The sequence below is a fragment of the Pelophylax lessonae genome, assembly GCF_965119305.1.
Source record: "Pelophylax lessonae genome assembly, chromosome: 4".
NCBI classification, from domain to species: domain Eukaryota; kingdom Metazoa; phylum Chordata; class Amphibia; order Anura; family Ranidae; genus Pelophylax; species Pelophylax lessonae.
Window position 1 is genome coordinate 117900845 of NC_138771.1, and position 21706 is coordinate 117922550.

Here is a 21706-nt window from a genome sequence, read left to right on the forward strand (position 1 = left end):
TGCTGATGGGCACTGATGAGGCTGCATTGATGGGCACTGATGAGGCTGCATTGATGGGCACTGATGAGGCTGCACTGATGGGCACTGATCAGCATGCACTGATGAGGCTGAGCTGATGGATACTGGTGAGGCTGAGCTGATGGGCACTGGTGAGGCTGCATGGTATAGGCACTGGGCAGGCTGCATTAAAGGGCACTGATCAGGCTGCACTGATGGGCACTGATCAGGCTGAGCTGATGGGCACTGGTGAGGTTGCATTGATATGCACTGATGAAATTGCATTGATGGGCACTGGGGAGGCTGCATTGATAGGCACTGATCAGGCTGCATTGATGGGCAATGGTGGGGCTGCAGTGAAGGGCACTGGTGAGGCTGCATTGATGGACACCGATCAGGCTGCATTGATGGGCACTGATCAGGCGGCATTGATGGACACTGATCAGGCTGCACTGATGGGAACTGATCAGGCTGCACTTATTGGCACTGATGAGGCTGAGCTGATGGGCACTGGCCAGGAAGCAATCAATGAGCAATGATGAGGCTGAACCGATGGGCACTGGGGATGCTGCATTGATGGGCACTGGTTAGGCTGCATTGCTTGGCACTGATCAGGCTGCACTGATGGGCACTGGTGAGGCTGAGCTGATGAGCACTGGTGAGGCAGCATTGATTGGCACTGATCAGGCTGCATTGATTGCTATTAACATTAAATTATGTTACCACATTGTATCATATTTGTCTTGCTTTATAACATCAATACCCATGATAAAACCAGGGGGGTATAGATGAGCTGATTCAGTGGTTCAATTGGCCAATTGACTTGACTTGCCCCCCAGGCCTAAGGCTGCCAGCCTTACCCTGTCCCCAGCTCCCTCCTTTCTGACTTTGATTGACAGCAGCAGGAGCCAATGGAGCTAGAGAATCGAGAGAGCCTTGGCTCTCGTGCACATGCCTGGATCAAGATCGGGCTCAGGGGGGCTGCAGAAGATTTTTTTACCTTGTTACATAGAATGCAGTAGGATAAAAAAAAATCTTCTGCCTTTACAACCACTTTAATATTAATGTATAAAAATGTTGGTGTCTAAACTTTCCAGAAAATGTGACTGAATAAACTGTATAGAGATAATAGATAACAAATATAATAAAGGGTCAGTGTATATAATTTTTTTTAGCCATGATTCACACAACTTTCACCCCCAGGTTCACACATTTTCCTATTAAAAAATGTATGAAAGTTGTCTAAATTTTGGGTGAAAAAAAACATAAACAGATTACTTTAAGATTTATATTCATGCAGACCTAAAATATGGAAAACAAAGCTAAGTTTACATAGACATTTTACCTTACAAATGTCTACAATGTCACCTCTTTAGTATTAAACTAAAATGAATTTACTAAAATTATTCTAAGGGCTTATTCAAACTAGCTTTGCTCTCTGAAGAGCGATCCACATTTGGATCACTCTTCAGAGAGCATTTGACAGGAGGCTAGGAGAGGTCGTATTGCCTCCTCATCACCTGCTTTAACCCATTAAGCACTAGCATGCTGCAACAGCATACATTATATATGATTACCGGGTGCTTGCAGAAGGGCCCCATTCTTTTGAATGGGTCTCATTTGGTGGGCACTATGTCCGTGAAATGCGTCAGGGGGAATAATTCTGCAATAAAGCATTGCAGTTTTGATATAAAAAGATAGGTATGTGTGGAACCCAAAGATACTGGACTGTTCCTTGCCTCAGTACTCACACTTGGAGAACATACTTAAATGTGCTGTTGTTACTAGCGGTAACCCTGGTGAACCCATATCCAGCAAAACGGCTGGGAATTCTGCTACACAAACATAAGTGACAAAAATAAAAATAAAAGTGAATACATGTAACAATCCTGCAAAATCAAATATCAAATCACAAATATAAACGGTAGTGTGTATTCAATCCATGGGCACAAAAAGATAACATGAATCATGATGTGACATGAACCTGTGAAAACAAATGTACAAATCCTAAAAATGGTGTCTATTCATATGAAGTAAAAGTGTAAACAGGTGACATAAATCATGGTGCACTATAGCAGTGTTTTTCAACCTTTTTTCACCCAAGGCACACTTTAAAATCTGGAAGAATCTCAAGGCACACCAACCAAAAATGCAGCCTGGACTGGACGGAACAACATGACGTCGCTCTGGCCCTCCAAGGCCATAGAGGCTATTAAAGAGGATATACTCTTTCATCGGCCACTGGGACTAGCCGGCTGCACTATTGGATTACTTCTCGGGTGAGCCGGTGGGAGGGGGGTACATCCCCTCCCGCTACTTCTGAAAGCATTCCAGTGGCTCATGTGCTGCTTGGAACCCTTTCATTAGAAAGCCAGCCGTGGGCTGTAAAAAACAATACTGAGGTTATGGCTGATATCTTCAGCCATAACCCCGATAAACCATTTCAGAGCCGGAATGTATATTTAACTATGACTCGCTGCAGTGCAGGTGTAGCGCAGGGTACCTGCACTTTTCATGTGCGTTACCTGATGTTTTTTCATCAACTTCTATTATGTCCTACATTTTCTGAAAGCACACCAAAAATGAGGGACATAATAGAAGTCTATAGGAAACTGCAGGCAATGCACATGAAAACCTCGGGTACCCTGCGCTACACTTGCACTGCAGCCAAACTGCAGCAGAGCAATGTGCAAGCGGAAGACAAAATAAAAAGAAGTGCAGTTACCATTAAAGAAATATAGTTACTATTACCAATAATAATAATAATAACCAACATATCTTATGTATATTTATATTGCATTAAAAAAAAAAAAACAATCACCATGCCTGCAATTATACCTAAAACAAAAACATGCAGGTAAATTACAGGTACAATTGCTGTACCTCATGGCGCTCAGAGAAGCTCATATGCAGCCACTGAAAAGCCTCCTCTCTGTTCTTCCTCCTCTCCTCATGCTCTTCTTCACCCCCCCTCGGGGAAAAGCACGCCAGCCAGCGTCTCCTGGGACCTGCGTCTCACACATCCCAGAAAGCTGTGCGTACGCTTGACCCGCCCCTAGCAACCGATGACCTCATCGGTTGGCAAGATGCGATCGGACGGCCCGCACAGCTTCCCAAATGCCTGTGGCAGCGGGAAGTGAGCTTTAGACAGCGGACCAGAACCGCTGTAACAACAAGGCTTAACTGAGTGGCCAACACAGTTTGTAGATCAGATGGGGTAATTTTGCCACGGCACACCTGGGGACTCTTCCCGGCACACCAGTGTGCCGCGGCACACAGGTTGAAAAATGCTGCACTATAGTGATGAGGTGAGTAGTGCATGATATATGCAGTATAAACAAAGACAAGTCCATTCTTTTAAAAGTCCATCAGCGTGAATAAAAAAGGAGAAACCCTCTGGTGTCAAGGTTCAAGAGGTGTAGAACAGTGAGCAGATGTTGTATGTAGGTCCAACATCGGGTGGTAAACCAGAAACACAAACACTCTTCTGGGTGTACTAGACCAGCGTTTCTCAACTCCGGTCCTCAGGGCACACTAACAGGCCAGATTTTAAGTATTACCTTGGGGAGATGCAGACTGGAATACTGCAATCACTGAGCAGCAAATGATATCACCTGTGATGTATTTCAGTTTTCTTGCAAACCTGGCCTGTTAGTGTGCCCTGGGGACCAGAGTTGAGAAACAATGTACTAGACCCTTCCCTTACTGCTGTAAGGCAACAGCATAAAACAAGCCACTAGCAATAATGGAGCGCACTTTGGATATGATGTAGGGGGAGGTGACAAATAACCTGATGACAGAGCTCCAGCATTTCTCTGTGGAGAGAGGAGAAACTTCCAGAAGAACAACCATCTCTGCAGCACTCCACCAATCAGGCCTATATGATAGAGTGGCCAGACGGAAGCCACTCATCAGTAAAAAGGAACATGACAGCCAACCTGAAGTTTGCCAAAAGGCACCTGAAGGACTCTCAGACCATGAGTCTCTAGTCTGATGAAATAAAGATTGAAATCTTTGGCCTGATTGGGAAGCATCATGTCTGGAGAAAACCAGGCACCACTCATCACCTGGCCAATACCATCCCTACAGTGAAGCATGGTGGTGGCAGCATCGTGCTGTGGGAATGTTTTCAGCAGCAGGAACTGGGAGACTAGTCAGGATCAATTGAAAGATGAATGCAGCAATGTACAGAGACATCCTCGATAAAACCTGCTCCAGAGCACTTTGGACCTCAGACTGGGGGCAAAGGTTCACCTTTCAACAGGACAACGACCCTAAGCAAACAGCAAAGATAGAATTGAACCTGATTGAACATCTCTGGATAGATCTGAAAATGGCCGTGCACGGACACTCCCAATCCAACCTGATGAAGCTTGAAAGGTTCTGCAAAGAAGAATGGGGGAAAATACCCAAAAATAGGTGTGCCATGCTTGTAGCATCATACTTAAAAAGACTTGAGGCTGTAATTGATGGCAAAGGTGCTTCAACAAAGTATTGAGCAAAGGCTGTGAATACTTTTGTACATGGGATTTGTTTAGTTTTTTATTTTTAATAAATTTGCAAAGACTTCAAACAAACTTATTTCACATTGTCATTATGAGGTATTGTTTGTAGAATTTTGAGTAAAATAAAGAATTTAATCCATTTTGAAGTAAGGCTGTAAAATAAAAATATGTGGAAAAGTGAAGCACTGTGAATACTTTTCAGGTGCACTGTATTCCTTATGGCAGTGCCCCACTTCCTGTGCCATCCTTTACAGTAGTTTCCTAGTGTCCTAAAAAATTGACTCCCCCCCTAAACAAAATGTCAACAGAATTGTTAACAAGATGCAATGAACCTTCCAAATTTAATTTGAACAGATTCACCCATCACTACTAATTTCTAGCATGTACAATATAAAAGAAAACAAAATGCATGCATTGCAACAACATTACCAACGTTTGGTACAATTTTTAAAATGCTTGGAACTTTCTAACTGTAGATATGATGTGAACATCGTTGCCAGGAAAAGTCTCTAGATGTTTAGTGTTTTAAAAATTCAAAGAAAAGTTGATCGAGCCATTCAAATTAAAAGTGGGATTTATTTACATAGGTTTACATAAATATGGGAATATGGGAGCATGCCTGCAGCCTTCAACTCAAGGTTGAATCACAATGTATCACAAGGTCCCCTTTAAAAGACACCTACATAAATGATATATACAGTATATCTTATACAGCTGCAAATACAGCACTTGCAAGAAAAAGTAGGTGTAAGTAGTTTGTACTAAATTTCACTTCTTAATGGGCTGTATGCCAAAGATGATGTGGTACATGACATCATCCCTTTTATGGAAAATCATCATTATAAAAGAAGTATCAGCAACAGAATGTTCTCTAAAACACTCTCTCCACCTTATTCCACCCAGCCCTATTTCACCAGAATTTTACTAGACAAGCAATAAGAAAAAACAAAGAATACACCTAAAGTGTTACTAAACCCAGGAGCCTGCATTCACTATATCTAGTCTCCCACAGTATACAGAACATGGAAATGCAATTATTTTAGTAAATATAAACTGCTAAATACCTTTTCTCATCAGCAGTTCGAGCAGTCTTGTGACTTCCATCAGTGTCCAGCCAAGCACTGGTTAAAGCTTGTAGAAGTTTTCAGGCTGTCCTATGAGACTGCAAGACCCCTGACCCTCTGTCTGGACAGTGCTGATTAGTCCTGTGCTGATCACATGTACCCTCCTAAGAAAATAAAAACCTCTCTAGCAATATACACCAAACTGAGCATGTGCAGCCTGACTCCATGGACTCTGTGTAATTAGGAAATTATCAGTGGACAGTGGAAGAAAGGGAGGATCAGAGAAGCCAGGAACAAATAGATTTTTTACACAAAGCGGATGATTAACCCCTTAGGTTCCACAGTGAGTGTAACAAGCATATTTTACTGCATATACAGACTGTTTTTACTGTTGTAGGTTTAGTAACACTTTAAGAGACTATCTAACCTTGGGTTACAAACAAAGGTGTCCATTCTTCTGTATCATTATAATAAAAAGCTTTATGGCTTCCCTCCCTGGTCATAGCTATTCAAATCATGAACCTGCCTGATCTGCACTGTCACTACCATAGTTCTTAGCTAATTTCTACTTCATCTTAAAGTTACTCTTCTAGTTAAAGCGGTGTACCAGTTGGGGGGGGGGGGAATAAAAGTCAGCAGCTACAAATACTGTAACTGCTGACTTTTAAGATATAGACACTTACCTGTCCAGGGAGTCCGTGATGTCAACACCCCAGCCGATTTTTAGATCAGTTGCCAGGTGCTGCCGCCGCCATTCAGAAACCGCCAAAGAAGCCTTTTGGCTTTACAGCTGGTTCCCCACTGTGCAGCGCAAAGCGCGCTGGTCTTTTTAATTGGCTCGGCAGTGGGGGAAGGAGGAGGGGGCAGAACTTCCGTGGGACAGCGCCGCTGCGCTGTCTCCCAGAATTGGGGAAGGATATCTGGTAAAAAGCAGGTACCCATTTACCCTCCCCCCTGAAAGATGCCAAATGTGGCACCGGAGGGGGGGGGGGGGAAGCAGATGAGCAGAAGTTCCACTTTTGGGTGGAACTAGGCTTTAAAAACGATTTTTCCTACTCCTGTTACAGTGTCATGTATTATTAAATAAAAATCCAGTAGGCAGAGAAGCCCTCCTTGTTATTGCCATGGAGGCTTGGGAACTCATAAGCCATACATATACTGTCACTACAATAATCCTTTAGGAGATATTATACAGATGCTAAAAAGACATCTGATGTAATTCTCCAGCATCTACTTTGAACTATAATGTCACTATTGGTAGACTGACACTTCAATAAAAAGTTGATAGATACAATCCATTTGCTGTTGTATTTGTTAGCTATACACCTTATCAATGTTTCATATTGTATATAGATGGAGCTGACTATAATTTTTTTTTATTTTTTATTACTCTAGTTATTTAAAGAAAGCATTTACACAGAATTTGTACACCCTTTTACACAAAGAAAATTTGACACAATTGTTGTAGCTGAGCTGCACAATGGCCAGAGACATATAACCCATAAGGCATTTACAGAATGAAGCCATGGGCCATGTGTAGGATTGTTTTTTTACTTGCATAGACATTCTTATACTCTTATACAGTTCAAAATTAAATGAGGTCAAAAGCTTCACAGAAGGCTCCAATAGTTTTATGTGGCTCAAGCATTATGAACTAATTCCCACCACCTTTTTTTAACGAAAGTTTTTTATGTAGCCAATACGGACTGTATTATTCGGGTCCATATCGAATAATTGGATTTTTGTTACCCGGACACGGACCCGAAAACTTTACTGTATATTCGGGTTTAAAATCCGTGTTCGGTAATTTTATTTCCTGTTTTGTATGTAATTGCGCGGTTTTAATGGCGCGGTTTCAACAGCCAATCAACAAGCGTTTAACTGGTTAGCCATAGAAGCCATCACAGCCATGCCTACTAATGGCATGGCTGTGATTGGCCAGCTGAAGCATGTGACCCAGGTCTTTATAAGCTAGAGACACAGCGCGGTGCGCGTCAGTCTGTTCTAGTGTAGAGAGAGAGCACACACAACGGTGCTGGCTGCTGCTAATTAGGGACAGAGACAGGAAAAAAAAACATTGTGGCTGAAAAGAATGTAGGGACAGGTCAGAGTGTAGGCAGGGAAAGATAGAAAAGCATTTTAGGGACAGGCTGGAGAGAGTAGGCAGGGAGAGAAAAGGAGACACAGGACAGTACAATCGTCCGTTAGCGATCTACATCGATTTTGCTGTGTGGAAGGTGGTGCAGTGAACGATCTTTTTGCCCTCACTTGAGCCCACTGAGGAGGAGGAGAAGGAGGAGGGAGAAAAATAAATATTTTTATCAGTCTGTTGTGTGCAGCGTTCAGCTATATTTTACTACACAGTGCTGTTCTAATCTGCTATTTAAAAATTACAAATTTAAAGGGGAATTTTTTTTTTCCCTTCATAGCCTGCTGCTGACCGTGACATAAAACATAAGACACTACTGTGTTCACATGTGCTATTGAAAAATCACCAAGTTTATGTACTTTTTTCTATTCCGCTATTCAATATACACCCTTTTGGGGTGAAAAAATTAAATTGCGGCATAGTCTGTATCGGTACGTGTGAGATACACCTTTTTATATATTTTCTTCTATTCCGCTATTCAATATACACCCTTTTGGGGTGAAAAAAATTAAATTGCGGCATAGTCTGTATCGGTACGTGTGAGATACACCTTTTAAATTTGTTTGGCACATCTCCTTCCACCGCCGATGATTGCAGGACGCTTCAGTTTGCCTCCTGTTCCAAACTCCTCTTACTCCTCTTCCTCATCCTCATCCTCCCTTTAGGGTACAAAAAATTGTAATCAGGGCCTAGTCTGTGTTTGTACGTGAGAGATACACCGTTTTATATACTTTTTTCTATTCCACTATTCAATATACACCCTTTTGGGGGTGAAAAAAATTAAATTGCGGCATAGTCTGTATCGGTACGTGTGAGATACACCTTTTAAATTTGTTTGGCGCATCTCCTTCCACCGCAGAGGATTGCAGGGCGCTTCAGTTTGCCTCCTGTTCCGAACTCCTCCTACTCCTCTTCCTCATCCTCTCTTTAGGGTACAAAAAATTGTAATCGGGGCCTAGTCTGTGTTTGTAGGTGTGAGATACACCGTTTTATATACTTTTTTCTATTCCGCTATTCAATATACACCCTTTTGGGGGTGAAAAAAAGGAAATTGCGGCATAGTCTCTATCGGTACATGTGAGATACACCTTTTTAAATTTGTTTGGTGCATCTCCTTCCACCGCCAAGGATTGCAGGGCGCTTCAGTTTGCCTCCTGTTCCGAAGTCCTCCTACTCCTCTTCCTCATCCTCATCCTGCCTTTAGGGTACAAAAAATTGTAATTGGGGCCTAGTCCGTGTTTGTACATGTGAGATACACCATTTTATAATTTTTTTTCTATTCCGCTATTCAATATACACCCTTTTGGGGTGAAAAAAATTTAATTGTGGCATACTTTGCATATTTGACTGTGAGATACACCCGTTGTATTTGTATACTGTTTTTCTATTCCGCTATTTAATAAACACCCTTTTGGGGTAAAAAAAAATTTAATTGCGGCATAGGTTGCATATTTGACTGTGAGATACACCCGTGGGATACTGTTGTTGTTTTGTTCCGCTATTCAATAAACACCTTTCTAGGGCAAGATCATAAATTACAGAAATATGAGGAGAACGTCAAATAGGGGCCGTGGCCTGGGTCGTGGTGCTGCCTGCTGGTAGAGCTCCTGTTGCAAGGAGAGGACGTGGTCGATCTGTGCCAGCTACACGCACAAATGAAACACCTTCCTCAAGTGTGAGTAGGCGACAGAACCTGCAGCAGTATTTGGTAGGGCATGATGCGCCTCTACAAGTGTTGAGGCAAGAACAAGTACAGGCGATAGTAGATTGGGTTGCTGACAGTGCCTCCAGTTCCTTCACATTGTCTCCCACCCAGTCTACTGCAGAAAGGTCAGATTTGGCACCTGCAGCCGATGTCCAACCGTCTTTCACCTCACCCCCTTGCAAATCAGGCAAGCAGTCTGAGCCCCAAGTCATGCAGCAGTCTCTTCTTCTATTTGATGACTCTGTCAGCAGGGTTTCCCAGGGCCATCCACCTAGCCCTGCCCCAGAAGTGGAAGAGATTGAGTGCAGCGATGCCCAACCACTTATTTCTCAAGATGAGTACATGGAAGAACCATCGCAGCACGTCTCCGATGATGACGAAACGCAGGTGCCAACTGCTGCGGCACTCAGAATTGTGGAGACCGACAAGGAGGGCAGGGGTGAAGACTGGGTGGAAGATGATGTGGAGGACGATGAGGTCCTCGACCCCACATGGAATGAAGGTCATGCAGGTGACCTGAGTAGTTTGGAGGAAGAGGCGGTGGTCGCACAGAGCCACCAGCACAGCAGAAGAGGGAGCAGGGTGCAGAAGCGGAGCGGCCGTGCCCTAGACACTATGCCTGCTACTGTCCAACGCAGCAAGGGACCGAGCGCACCAAAGCCAGATCAAAGTAGTTCTCTAGCGTGGAAGTTCTTCAGACAATGTACTGATGACAGGACACGAGTGGTTTGCATCCTGTGCAATCAGAGCCTGAAGCGAGGCAAAAACCTTCTCAACCTGAGCACAACCTGCATGATCAGGCATCTAAGTGCAAAGCACGAGCTGCAGTGGAGTAGACACCTTCAAAACCAAGAAAGGTTTCTGGCTCCTCCTGCTTCCTCTTCTGCTGCAGTCTAGGCCTCTTCATCCACCTCTGTAGTGATACCAGCACCTGCCACCCTGCAAACAGAGGATCTGTCAGCAACACCACCACCTGGGTCACCAACCATCTCCACAATGTCCCGTGGAAGCGTTCAGTTTTCCATCTCCCAAACACTTCAGAGGAAGAGGAAGTACCCCCCTACCCACCCGCGATCCCTGGCCCTGAATGCCAGCATTTCAAAATTCTTGGCCTTTGAAATGCTGTCATTCCGTCTGGTGGAGACGCACAGTTTTAAAAGCGTTATGTCGGTGGCTGTCCCACAGTACGTCATGCCCAGCCGCCACTACTTTTCCAGGCAAGCCATCCCTTCCCTGCACAACCAAGTGGGGGAAAAAATCAGGTGTGCACTGCGCAACGCCATCTGTGGCAAGGCTAACCTAACTACCGATACGTGGACCAGTAAGCACGGTCAGGGGCATTATATCTTCCTAACGGCGCACTGGGTAAATGCAGTGGCGGCTGGGCCTGAGGCAATTTGGCGCATGTCCTTCCACCACCGAGGATTGCAGGGCGCTTCAGTTTGCCTCCTGTTCCTAACTCCTCCTACTCCGCTTCCTCATCCTCTACTGCCTCCTCATCCGGTCAGCGTAACACCTTCACCACCAACTTCAGCACAGCCAGGGGTAAACGACAGCAGGCAGTTTTAAAACTTGCCTGTTTGGGGGAAAAACCACACACCGTGCAGGAGTTGTGGAGAAGCATGAAACAGCAGACCGATGAGTGGTTGCTGCCAGCGAGCCTCAAGCCCGGCCTGGTGGTGTGCGATAACGGGCGAAATCTCATAGCAGCTCTGGGCCTAGCCGGTTTGATGCACATCCCTTGCCTGGCGCATGTGCTGAATTTGGTGGTGCAGAGGTTCCTTAAAAATTACCCCGATATGTCAGAGCTGCTGCAGAAAGTGCGGGCCGTCTGTGCGCACTTTCGGAGTTCTCACCCTGCTGCTGCTCGCCTGTCAGCGCTGCAGCGTAACTTCGGCCTTCTTGCTCACCGCCTCATATGTGACGTGCCCACAAGGTGGAACTCCACCTTGCACATGCTGGAAAGACTGTGAGCAGCAGCAGGCCATAGTGGAGTTTCAGCTGCAGCACGCATGCGTGAGTCGCTCTGCGGAACAGCACCACTTCACCACCAATAACTAGGCCTCCATGCGAGACCTGTGTGCCTTGTTGCGCTGTTTTGAGTACTCCACCAACATGGCCAGTGCCGATGACGCCGTTGTCAGCTTAACTATCCCACTTCTATGCCTCCTTCAAAAAACGATTTGGGCGATGATGGAAGAGGATGTGGCACAGGAGGAGGAGGAGGAGGAAGAGGGATCATTTCCAAGGCTTTCAGGGCAGTCATTCACAAGTGGCTCCGAGGGTGGGTTCCTGCACCCATAAACGCCAGGTACACAATTGTCCAGCAGGGGCACAGTTCTGGAGGATGAGGAGGATGAGGAGGAGGAGATGGAGGAGGAGATGGAACCATGTTCACAGCAGGGTGGCACCCAGGCCAGCTCATGGCCATCACTGGTGCGTGGCTGGGGGGATACAGAGGACACAGACGATACACCTCCCACAGAGGACAGCCTTTCGTTGCCTCTGGGCAGCCTGGCACACATGAGCGATTACATGCTGCAGTTTCTCCACAACGACCGCCGAGTTGCCCACATTCTAACTTGTGCTGATTACTGGGTGGCCACGCTGCTGGATCCCCGTTACAAGGACAACGTACCGTCCTTAATTCAGTCACTGGAGCGTGATCGCAAGATGCGCGAGTACAAGCGCACGCTGGTAGACGCAATGCTGCTGGCATTCCCACCTGACAGCGGGGCCACAGTGGAAGCAAAAGGCCAAGGCAGAGGAGGAGGAGGAGGAGGAAGAGGTCGCCAACGCAACCAGGGCACCGCCAGCAGCTCAGAAGGCAGGGTTAGCATGGCCGAAATGTGGAAAGCTTTGTCAGAAAGCCACAACAAACAGCAGCACCAGCAGCTCATATGGAACGTCTTAGCAGGAGGCAGCATTTCACCAACATGGTGGAGCAGTATGTGTGCACACGCCTACATGTAGTGAATGACGGGTCTGCCCCCTTCAACTTCTGGGTCTCCAAATTGAGCACATGGCCTGAGCTTGCCCTTTACGCCTTGGAGGTGCTGGCGTGCCCTGCAGCCAGTGTATTATCTGAACGTATATTTAGCACGGCTGGGGGCGTTATCACAGACAAGTGCAGCCGCCTGTCCAGAGCCAATGTGGACAAGCTCACATTCATTAAAATGAACCAGGCATGGATCCGCAGAATACAAATGGATACCGGCCTTACCCAGCCATTGTTATATTTTTGATCTTTCTCACTCTTTTGGGGTGTACCCTAATTTAAAATGACTAAAAAAAAGCAGTGTTGGCTACCTCGTCCCTCTCCACCGCCGCTTCCACCTACACCGCCACACCCACCGCCACCTCAACCTCCCTCCTACTCCATATGGGCCTCGTCCTTCACAGATGAAGAAAATTGTTTTATTTTTCTGTTTTTTTTTGTTGTTTTAAGTTATTTCCCTATCCACATTTGTTTGCAGAGCACTTGCCATGCTCTTAACTACATTTTGCTGCCATTTTCAGCACTCTAGCCCTTTCCATTGTTTTTTTAGAGCCATTTTAGTGCCTGAAAGTTCGGGTCCCCATTGACTTCAATGGGGTTCGGTGTCCGGGTCAAGTTCGGAAAAAGTCCGGGTCACGGACCCGGACTTTTTTTTCAAGTTCGGCCGGACCCACCGAACACGGACATCCAGGTGTCCGCTCAACTCTAGTAGCCAGTCATAAGCCTGTTCATTAAAGCTAAACTCCAGGCACAAACACAATAAATGTAAATATAATCTTTAAAATTCACTAAGTATATAAATCCACTCTGTGTGTACCAAAGGCCTTTAAAACACAGATATTGCCTTGTAAACATGGCAGAGCCGTGGGTATGACCCAGCAGGCCACACTCACTACAGGCTGTCTACAGAAAACAATAGGAGGAGGGAAAACTCTATGACCAGTCACCCAACACAAGGAGAAAGAACAGTAAGTACCAGTCTGCACAACAGCAAACTTTCATGTTAAATTACTACAGGCCTGGAAGAAATACACAAAACATGCAAAGATTAAAGTAATAATATCCATGCCTCTTATTTTTTAGACAATATTTATTATTCTAGGGTTCATCTTCAAGATTAAGCATCACATGTGCCAAGTAGTTTGCTGGGTCTCTTACATATACAATTGCTCTGGGGTTAAAAAAGAGATTTTGATATACTGAGGTTGATCTTCAGTATGGTTTTTATTATTCCTTCTTTTTCATTGGTTCCCTCGTGGCATATACAAAATAATTTTATTTTGTGTGTTTTGAGGACACATTTTATTTTTGTTTTGAAGATTAAGCTTTACCAAATGAGTAATGTTCTTCCCATGATGTCTCTCTTTTATAACTACCTTCTTCTCCAGCTTCCTGACCTGAAATATTTTAGAAGGCAGCAATGTGCAATACAATGGATCCTAATTGGTTCACAGTGCTAGCCCACCACAATGAATCCTAATTTGTTCACAGTGCTAGCCCACCACAATGGATCCTAATTGGTTCACAGTGCTAGCCCACCACAATGAATCCTAATCAGTTCACAGTGCTAGCCCACCCACTTTGATTTCAGGTGTTCAACAGAGATTATAGAATTATTTTTTGGGGGTGATGGGGAAGGGGGTCCGGTGTAAGTTCACCTTACAGATTTTCTGTAAAGGTGACCTTACACTTTATTGTTTGCTTGGAGTGCTTTGGGACATTGCATTACTTGCTGTAAATTTTGTTACAGTGCACATTCCAAGCTGCATTAAAAACCAGCCATTCACTATAGAAAGCAAATCTGGGGTATCTTTCCAGGAGGTATATGTTTAGAACCCTAAATAAAAAGTTTTTAAACACAATTTATTTTGAAATAACCACTTTTGTAAACCATCCTCACACATATTAAAACCATGTGATGCATTTATGTATCCCAGGTATTAATGATGTATCATAGTTTATAATGAGAACATTCAATTTCTGAGTCTGACACTCCCATAGTTAAAGAGGTGCATATGGTAGCACATTTTCAGGAAATGATTACAGGTAATTACAGGTAATATGCAGTCACTTTATAGTTCTCACAAACTTCTTTCCAAGCAGATACAGATATGAATCTCTGGATACTTTTGCTTTCAACGGAATAGGTAAGCAGCTAAATGATCGGACAGGGAACAACTGTAAATATTATTATTATTATACATGATATAAATATAATGCCAACAGTTTGAACATTGCTTTACAATATAAAAGAATACAGTACAGTTACAATACAATAAAATACGGGTTAAGAGGGCCCTGCTCATAAGAGATAAAAATCCAATAGGGTGGGACTAGTGGTGCAAAAGGTAATGCTTCAGTTGTTAGCTGGAGGCATGATAGGCTTCCCTGAAGAGATGTGTTTTTAGGGATTGCCTAAGGTGGCCAGAGTAGTAGATAGTTAGATACAGACTTAGGTAGAGAGTACCAGAGGATGAGAGAGGCTCTGGAGAAGCCATAGAGAAGATCAGGGAGAAGGAGACAAGAGAGCAGGAGGTCTTGGGAGGAGCAGAAAGGTCGGTCTAAGTGAGATTTGGAGACAAGATTGGTGAAGTGGCTCTGGGCAGAGTTATGAATGGCTTTGTAGATTGTTGTTATTATTTTGAATTTAATTCACTGGGTAATTGGAAGCCAGTGGAGAGATTGGCGAGAGGGGTGGCAAACACTGAGTGGTTGTTAAGATAAATGAGTCTGGCAGCAGCATTCATGATAGACTGAAGAGAGACAGCCTATGGAGAGGTAGGCCTATAAGAAGGGAATTTAAATAGTCAAGGCGAGAGATAACAACGGAGTGAAGAGGTAGCTTAGTGGTTTCATTAGATAAAAAGGGGAGAATTTTAGTAAATTTTACAGAGCTGAAGTCTACAAGCTTTTGACAGTGATTGGATTTGGGGTCAAAAGGACAGGTTAGAGTCTAGGATTAAACCTAGTACCCTGGCATGAGGGGATGAACTAATAAGTGTATTATTGATCTTAACTAAAAAGTCAAGGAGGAGGGCATGAGTGTAGGGGGTGGGTGGGGGTGGGGAGACTATAACCAGCTTGGTTTTAGGAAGATTTTGTTTAAGAAAGTAATGGGACACCCATGCAATCTGATTCCAGTGCGGACCAAAAAAACGGTCCTGCACCATGTCGGTGGGAATGTAATGTGATTTTAGCCACACAGATTGTATGGCTGAATTGGCATTGGTCAAATCATAAGATCTGGCTATTCAGACATTCCGGCAATTGTGAAATGATCGGTGCAGTATATATGCTCACTTGTGCATGTGGCTCATTTTACATTTTTTTTTTCCAAGGAAATTTTTATTGGGTTTTCAAATATAACAAGTGACAAGCATGAATATGAGTTGCGGTCGCAGCCGCCATAACAAAATAGGTTACATATTAGAAGCCTGGTTTGAACATGTGCATAGGCGTGCGCACAGGGTGTGCCAGGTGTGCCTGGGCACACCCTAATCACCTAGTGTGCATTAGCATTATCACTCTGTGTAGCAGCAGGAAGATGGGAAAGATCTCCCTCTTACTGGCTCTGCCACCATCAGAGGTGCTTACACACTTATCTTTCACAGTGCTGGTAGGGATATCAGTGTGCCAGGGCCATATATATATAAATATATATCTACTGTATATACTGTATATATATATATATATATATATATGAATGACACACAAACACATGCATGTGTGTTTGAGCTTTGGGTGCACACCCTAATGCAATAGGCCTGGCACACCTATGAACATGTGGTAGACCTAACTAGGTCAAACTGAGAGGTTTATAACATAGTTGTTAAGTCAGATATATAAGACTCACTGTGTCTGTGAGTCTTCATCTTAGAAAAGCAATTTCCTTAATTAAGGAGGGAGGAGGGGGAGGGAGTAACCACTGAGTTGAAGCCTAATCGGTAGGGCATTTCTAAGAAAAAAGGGCGGAGAGCTAGAGGTAGTGCGGGTTTAAGGTAAAGTTGAGAGCATGTCATGAAGTGTGAGAGTAAAAACAGGGGGAGGAAAGAAAAGAGATAGAAAAGGTGATAGACTGATGTATGTGAGGGGCAGGATGCCTATCTGCGACCATCCTCTCCCCTTTAGAGAGTTTTTTTGCTAAAGTCATGAATCCGGATTACGTATCCTGTTGGTATTGATACGATTCCATGAAAGTCATCCAGCCAGCCCAGGTTGTGAAGAATTTATTTGAGGTGTCTTTAGCCTGATGGATAAGTTCTTCCAATTCTTTATATTCTCGTGACCCGTTGCATCCAATCCTTAATTGACGGGGGATTAGTATCTTTCCACCGAGAAGGGATGCACATTTTAGCCGCATTTATTAGGTGAAGAGTTAGAGATTTTCGGTAATGTTTTTGTGGGATGGAGGTATAATGGAGGAGATATTGAGCTGGGGAGAGGTTATGAATTACAGTCCAATACGTTTGCAATTTAGGGCATGACCACCAAATGTGTGTGATGGAGCCTAGATCTTTGTTGCAACACCAGCAAAGGTTTGGAACCTCTGGAAATATTTTATTTAGTTTGTCCGGTGTTCTGTACCACCTGGAAAAGATTTTGAAACCAAATTCCTGGGTGGACACCATTTTATATTGTTAAGACAAATCTGAAATCTGTGGATAGTAATCAAGGATCATGTCTTGGATATATGCAATGGTCTCCTGGAGTATTCAGTAGCTAGACATTTTGCTAAGTGTCAGAAAGTTAAAGACTCCAAGGAGTAGCTAGAATTCACCCTCCGCCAAGAGGGTGGGATTTTGACAAAAAGATACTACAAATTGAGACAATATGGATTTACACATTAAAGGCTACCAAACCACCAGGATTGAATGAGTCCATTAGTTTTGCCCAATTCATAACAAATGAATTAGCCCACCACATTAGCTATATATGTGAACACTTACATTATTTGGTAGGGAAGATGCCTATGCTTTCTGAGTATTACTTCTGTATCCATACTTGTGTCAACTTCTGCTTATATGAATAATTTGTGGTATTGTCTTTATGGAAAATATGTTTGGATATTTATGTTATATTGTTGTCCTACTGGCTTTGTTTTCTTTTGCCAAAAAATTGGAACCTTGCAGCAACATAGATGTTTGGGATTGTGTGTGTATTTTTTTTTTTCTTTTTCATGTAGTTGGGTGCTATGATTTTTTGTGTCTGTCTTGGTTTGTGTTTCTTTTCTCAATGTATTGTTGTGTGGTTTGTTTTGAGTTATATTGCTTTCTATTTTGTGTTCAGTTTATTTATTTCATTTTGTGTTTGTTTTGTCTGTTGTTTATTTTATTTTGTGGCTGTTTTGTTTTGTGGTTAACTAGTTTGTTTTTTCATTTTTATTTGCTTGGCTCCCTAACCTCCTACCTTCCCTGCCTGGTTTTGGGTAATTTCAGCATACATGAAGGGACAGACTGGTGGGTTCCCATCTGTCCTGTTCCCAGCTGTGCATAGGTTTAGGTCCAGGTAGGGTGGTGCTCACAGGTGTGAGTAGTCTTTATTGCACTCCAGATCATTGTTTTCTGGGATGGCAGGTCTGTGGACATTGTGCACATCTGCCCTGTGGTTGTATCCATGGGCCAGATGTGCGTGATGCCTGGATATGATGGCATTGCTGACCCTGACGTCACTTCTGGTTCTGATTTCTGATGGATATCAGCTTCTGGGGACGCCATGGAGGGAGGTGGGGAGGGACCCCCCTGGACAATATATGATGCGTGTTTTGCCGCGATACGCCCACCGGATAGGAGTAGCTTCTGAGGTGTTTTGCTATTTAAGGGCTGGTTTATGACTAGGTCAGTTGGTATGCTGTCTTGTGAGAAGCATGGATGCGGCTGGTTGATTCTTTAGTGGTATGTGATCCTCAACTCTGAGGCATAATAATACTGTTAGTATATTTTTTTTTGTGTACTTTGGGGTCTTTCCTTTCTTTGCCTATTGGGGGTCCATATATTTTTGCTTTGGTAGGAGCCATCTTGATTGGACTGCTATGGTTCCCATTTTGTTGATATCCTAGGTATTTTATAAACAATGCTGTCCTCATTTTTGCTGTTTTTCCATATAGTATCTTCCCCTATTTTTCATTTCAGAGATTTGTTAGGGGGTCTGATATTGATTGCAGGAGTTGCCATTTATATTGACATCTGGAAGGTAAGGTAAGAGGGTCATCCCCGTAGGAAGATGCTGGCCCCCATTTTGTTGATGTGGATGGCTTATTAATATTAAATATATATTTACATTGTCATGTTTGGATCCTGACATACCTGTGCCCACACACTTAGTTTCCGACCCTGCGTAGTTCCCTTGGGGGTTCCCCCATAGGCTAGATAGACTTCTTTGGTGCACCCTTTGGTCCCTTATGTGTTCCCAGGTTTGGTGCATATACTGTAGGACAGGTTGACAAGGTGGGAATTGTGTTTGTGTGTGTGAAATTATTTATTTTTAATTTTTTTCTTCTTCAAACTCCTCCCCCCAATGTTTTCTGCAAGGGCAGAAAAAAATTGTATAGATTTGAAATAATCTTTATTTTTGCAAATAAAATTGTTTAACTGTTGTGGTTATTTTTTACAGTTGCATTTTTCTTAACAATTCTCCTGATGTATATATGAGACCAGAAGAGTCCTGAGGATCCTGCGAAATGTGTAGACTTTGGTTCTCAAGACATACATTTTTGCACTATAATTATGTATTTTTTTTAGATGTTTTTATCTAATAATTGTAAAATTGTTTTTAATATTGAGTAGTCACTGTATGTATCACTATTAAAGGCATAATTAAAATCCCATTTTCTTCTTTTTTGGGGGGGGGGGGGGGGTTACACATATGTAACCTTACCCTCTTCCACTCCTCACAAATATGCTCAATTTACCTACCGCTGTATGTTTCTAGCACCTAAAAGCACCTGTTTGGTACTGATGGGTACATGTAGCATCAGTATTGCATGGCAAAAGACATTCTGGCTGGTATTCGCTACTGGATAGCTGTGACTCTCCAGTCAAAGGTAATACTACTCCCTATGTTAGGTTCACAAGAATAATACTGTCTGTTGAGGTGTACTTTTTTTTTTAATAAGAATTAATTGTATTATTTATTTTTAGTACACCAGGAACATAATAGTACATTGTAACATAGTAACATGCAATTGCAAAAAAAGAACCTGAGACTGGTAGCAATGGAGTGCCTCTCATACACCTTTCTAAAATATAGATCTCACAATGTAGAGCCCTGTAACAAGAGATTGGTTTAAAGATCCATTTAAACCTTTGCATCCAAGTGCATTGTGTTAACAAGCATTGGGTTAAGGTAGCCTAGTTAAGTTAATGCAGCAACATGTCCAAAAATAAAAAGTGTTATTGTGCTCCATTCACAAAGTATATACTGTATTTACTGCTTTAAGGTCTGCAGTAAAATACCTCTTTAGTGTTTTTTCAGAATGTTTTTGCAATTCACAAAAAAAACGCTTTTAAAATACTGCATGCATTCATTAAACTGTTTGGTATTTTACCTCATGGCATTCAGTGGAATGGATAGAGTAGAGAGGGATTGGAACAGTTTTTTTTTATATACATGACCTCACTTTGGTCCAGTTTATTAATATCACAATCTGATAACTTTACACAGAGCAACTTTATTTTTTAATGCAAATAGTACATTATGAGCTAAACAGGTATGATATAAATAAAGCCACCATAACAAAATTAAAGTAAAGAGTCAGTCCATCCAATTGATATTTTAGTTGAAATATCAAAGACCAAATCACTTTTACTTCTTAAAGTCTTTAAATTCCAGTGGCTGGATCTCTGAAACAGAGTTTACCTTCTCTTGTTTTATCATCTAAAGTAAAGGAAAGGTCCACTGGCAAAGGTCCAAAACAGTTGTGGCTAGTAAGCAGACCTGGGAACTTTTAATCAAAAATCTCACAGCCAAATTACACAAATACGAGACAGCTGGCAAGTGATTTAACCTGCAGCAATCTACACAAAAACTGAAATACCTGTTTTGGATGGACAAGGCTTTTAAACAGAACCATGTTTTCCCAGAGACCTAGAGATCCTTTGAAGAAGGCAATAGTTTGAGGCCAAATGTGCTCATTTACAAGATCCATTTCTTTTTGGAAAACCTACTTCCATAAAACTATATTTTTGAAGCAGAAAGGAGCATTAAACACAAAGTAAAAGCTAAATTCCTACACAAGGAAAAAAACCTAATACTGTGTTTCAGCAAGAAAAGACAAAAGACATTTTGATTTTGGATAAAGGCAGCTTTCTTAGACTGCTTAAATTAGTCTGCCTCTGAAATTCAGAGCAAACTTTTTGGAAAAAGGCTAAAGAATTAAATATTCATATAACTGTCCAACCATATAGATATAGATAATAAATAATTACCCAAGTATATCTTCCCCACTGCTTCTGGAAGAACCCAAGAATGGCCCGGCCACAGCATATACAGTAATACGTTAAACAGTTAGCCAGATAAGCAAGATCTCATTGCTGTCATGGTTCCAGTGAAATTTCAAAATCTGGTAAACAGACATGTTTATGTTGAATATGTCCGAGAACCATCAGCTCACCATGTTGGGCTTCCCCAACACTGACTGATACCAGTTCCTGTAAAAAGGTGGCATCAACTGTAACTTTGCCCGAAGCTAACTGCACTTTGCCCGATTTATGCACAACTAGCTTTCCGATCTGTCTCTCGGACACAGTACGCAATGAACAGATCTCCTCTGCTACTTAAGTCTCCTGACTTTTGTCCTTGACAAATAACATGTGCCCAATCTTAGTTTGAACTTTGCTGTGGACAGGTCGAGATTCCTAACTAAGTGGCTGTCTTGGGAGAGTGTTTATGTAGCTGCACAAAGAAGAGTGCATACCCTCCAGAGATCCACAGATATTCCAGCAGCTCTGGGAGTGACATATCCTTCTTCTCTGGGGCTTCTTCACTGCAGGGGCTTTGCACTATGGGACACCAACTTTCAAAACACCATCATGGTATTCCATTGGTTCTTCCTTCACTTTGACAGATGAGGGGTTCTGTGCATCATTGCTTAAAACTGGGTCATCCAAAAACATATACTTTTTCAGCACAATTCCCTATTACGTTAAGATCTCTCAACTTTTTGTAATATCTCTTTTGGCTCTTCTTTAACCACTTGACCACCGGAAGATTAACCCCCTTCATGGCCAGGTCATTTTTTGCAATACTGCACTGTGTTACTTTAACTGACAATTGCGCGGTCGTGCAATGCTA

General features: G+C 42.9%; 1 protein-coding gene across 1 annotated transcript in view; it reads right to left on the minus strand.

Moving 5' to 3' along the window:
- LOC309553340 (dual oxidase 1-like) overlaps positions 1 to 21706 on the minus strand; it is a 165126-nt gene that overhangs the window by 121080 nt on the left and 22340 nt on the right. The window lies entirely within an intron of this gene.